The sequence below is a fragment of the Hippopotamus amphibius genome, chromosome 11 (assembly GCF_030028045.1).
Source record: "Hippopotamus amphibius kiboko isolate mHipAmp2 chromosome 11, mHipAmp2.hap2, whole genome shotgun sequence".
Taxonomy (NCBI): domain Eukaryota; kingdom Metazoa; phylum Chordata; class Mammalia; order Artiodactyla; family Hippopotamidae; genus Hippopotamus; species Hippopotamus amphibius.
Window position 1 is genome coordinate 70525127 of NC_080196.1, and position 2663 is coordinate 70527789.

Consider the following 2663-nt stretch of genomic DNA (forward strand, 5'->3'; position numbering starts at 1 on the left):
TCAACTGGTGCTGAGAAAAGGAAGTAACTGTGTAAGCCAGGACTTTTACTCACCACAAAACTCCGTTCAAAAGTCTGCAGGAAACTCCGTATACCTATGTGGGTAAATGCCTCTTGCAATTCTTACGATAGAGTTTGCGGAAGGCAGGGCTTGGGGAGTTTGGGGATGGCTGAGTGATGATACCCAGCTGATCTCTGATTAAAACGAGCTTCTCTTAGCAGCCAAGATTTCCTTGAGAAATAGTCACATAAGTCCTCTCACTCTCGGAAAGATGCTGCTTTTCCAAATAACAGAGTCCTCCTTTACTCTGTGGGTCAACAGAGAATGGAAGGTTCTGTAGGCTGGATACCTTCTACCATGAGTGACCTGAAGCTTGAGTAAATGAGAAGAGCTGATGGATTCCAACACCACTGCAATTGCAAAAGGACATTTTGAGCCCAAGTAAGCTTTTTTCTACGTTAAACAGTTTTTCTTTATAAGAACACTTCCTTATGATTATGAATGGAGCACCCCTAACATTTGCAGACTTGGGCTATGGCAGAGGGAGGGATGAATTTTCAGGGCCATCTCACAGCCATCATCCTCTGAGATGGAACACTAGGGCCAGTTGACCATTAAAGCCATACAACTTGTTTTCTTTGCCATCCTACTTTTCATCGCAGACTAAAAAACAGGCATAGTGCTTGGAATGGCTGAGCTGAGTAAAAATGGGCAAAATTGCACATTTTTCATATTTAGATTTCAGTATACTTCTGTGTCTCAGTAGACATCGGCAAGAGAAGTTTTCCCACTGAACGAGGTGTGGTGGTAGTTCTTGTAAGGCTTAACCTTTTCTTACCACATGGTATCCAGACCAAGTGTTCGAGAAAGGAGTCACTCCCATCGCTACTTTGCAGGGGTTTGTTCATTACAGATCCAGTTCTGAGGTTCAAGGTGCAAAATATTTGCAAATTGCTACCCATAATGCACAACTAACCCCAAGAAGCTAATTTTTTCTTTAGCCTGTCTATGATATAGGATTATGTTGATGTCACAAAAATTTAAAAAGGAAAACTCTTGCCTGTGGAATTAACACTGCTCAAAGAAAACCTGGGAAAGTGGAAACTTCCTCATCATTCAGATGAACAATCCAGGCATAGCAGAAGAAAGTTGAAGAGGAGAAAAATAATGTTTCTAATATAGTTTTAAAAATAGTTTATTTATAATTTAATAGTTTTGTATTTTAAATATAACATTACATAGTTTTACAAAACTGTTTTTAATAACCACACATAATTCCACCAAAGTGATTAACCATTTTCTGATTGATAGGCATTTAGGTTAAAAAAAAAATCATATATATATTTTCTTAATTAGAACACAGGTTTAGGCAAGCCCAGGCCGGAATGTGAAGCATGTCATTACACAGTCTGTTTTTCTAGCCCATGTCTCCTGTAAGAATAACACAACTTTAAACATGAAGCATTTGCATTCACAGTACTTGTTCCATGTACTGTGGTGTCTTGAGACCCAAAGGAAACTGACCATAGATTTTTTTTTTTTTTAATGACCACTTTCTATAAAGTTTCACTTAAGATTAGATCTAAAAACTTAAGATTTCCAGGTAATAAGGGATTGCTTTGCAACCCAAATAAAACGCCTAAACCCTAAGGGTGGATGTGGCCTTAACCAATGATTGACACTCAACATTCAATAGAGTTGGGTTTCAAATTGGTATGGAATTCAGTGGAAATCTAGGACCTTCACAAACTCTATTTCTTCCTTGCACTAGAGGGTAGCTTTAGGTGCTTCCATTGTGTTTTTATTTATGATATGTTAATACTTTTAGGTCTAAAAGAAGAAACCAGGGAGAACAGTTCTAACCTGGAAAATGAACCAAGGATGTTATTCCCTGAAGGCTAATAAATGTCCCTCTTTAAAAACATAGAATACTTAGTTAATTTAAATGATCACATCTGTGAGTCAAAATACATCTGGCCTTACAGAAAACAGCTGCATCCAGAAGCCAAGCTGGAGAAGGCTGAATACATTGTAGCAGGGAGATAATTGGTCTCAGAAGTAAAGGCTTCCAAAAGCTCAGCTATTCAACATTATTTCAAGGAGTGTCTCTGGAGGAAGATTGATCTTGACATGCCATTCTTTCTGTGGTGTCCTCTGACAGTGCACGAAGACAATGACAGTTAGCAGGGGAGTCGAGAGAAAAGCTCCCAGAGTGTTTGCAGGAGATTCTTTCCTGTGGCAGGCAAAGTCGATCAAGATGTAGGCTCTTTGTTCAGTCCACTGGCTTCAAAGCAAGTCCAACTCTCTGAGCAGAGGAGTAAGACCATTTGAAGAGGCATCAAATGGTTTAGGAAAAGGGTGAACATTTAGTTAGTCCTTTATGCCAAAGGTTCCCAATCCATGGGCTTGGAAGCTCTGGGAAATGAAGTGACTACTGTCAATGCTGGATTTTTTTATGTCTTCAAGAGTGAGTCTTGTGCACAAAAAAGATTATTCAGAGGTGACTTTGGTTTTAAATATTAATATTTAGTTGAATAAAGTTACTCAAGTGAAACCCGAGTTTTTCCTTAAGCTGGTAAATCTTATTCAATATATAATGGGTACATTTTGTGGGCCCCTTTATTAATGTTTGGTATCATTTAGATCATTAAATGATTTAAATA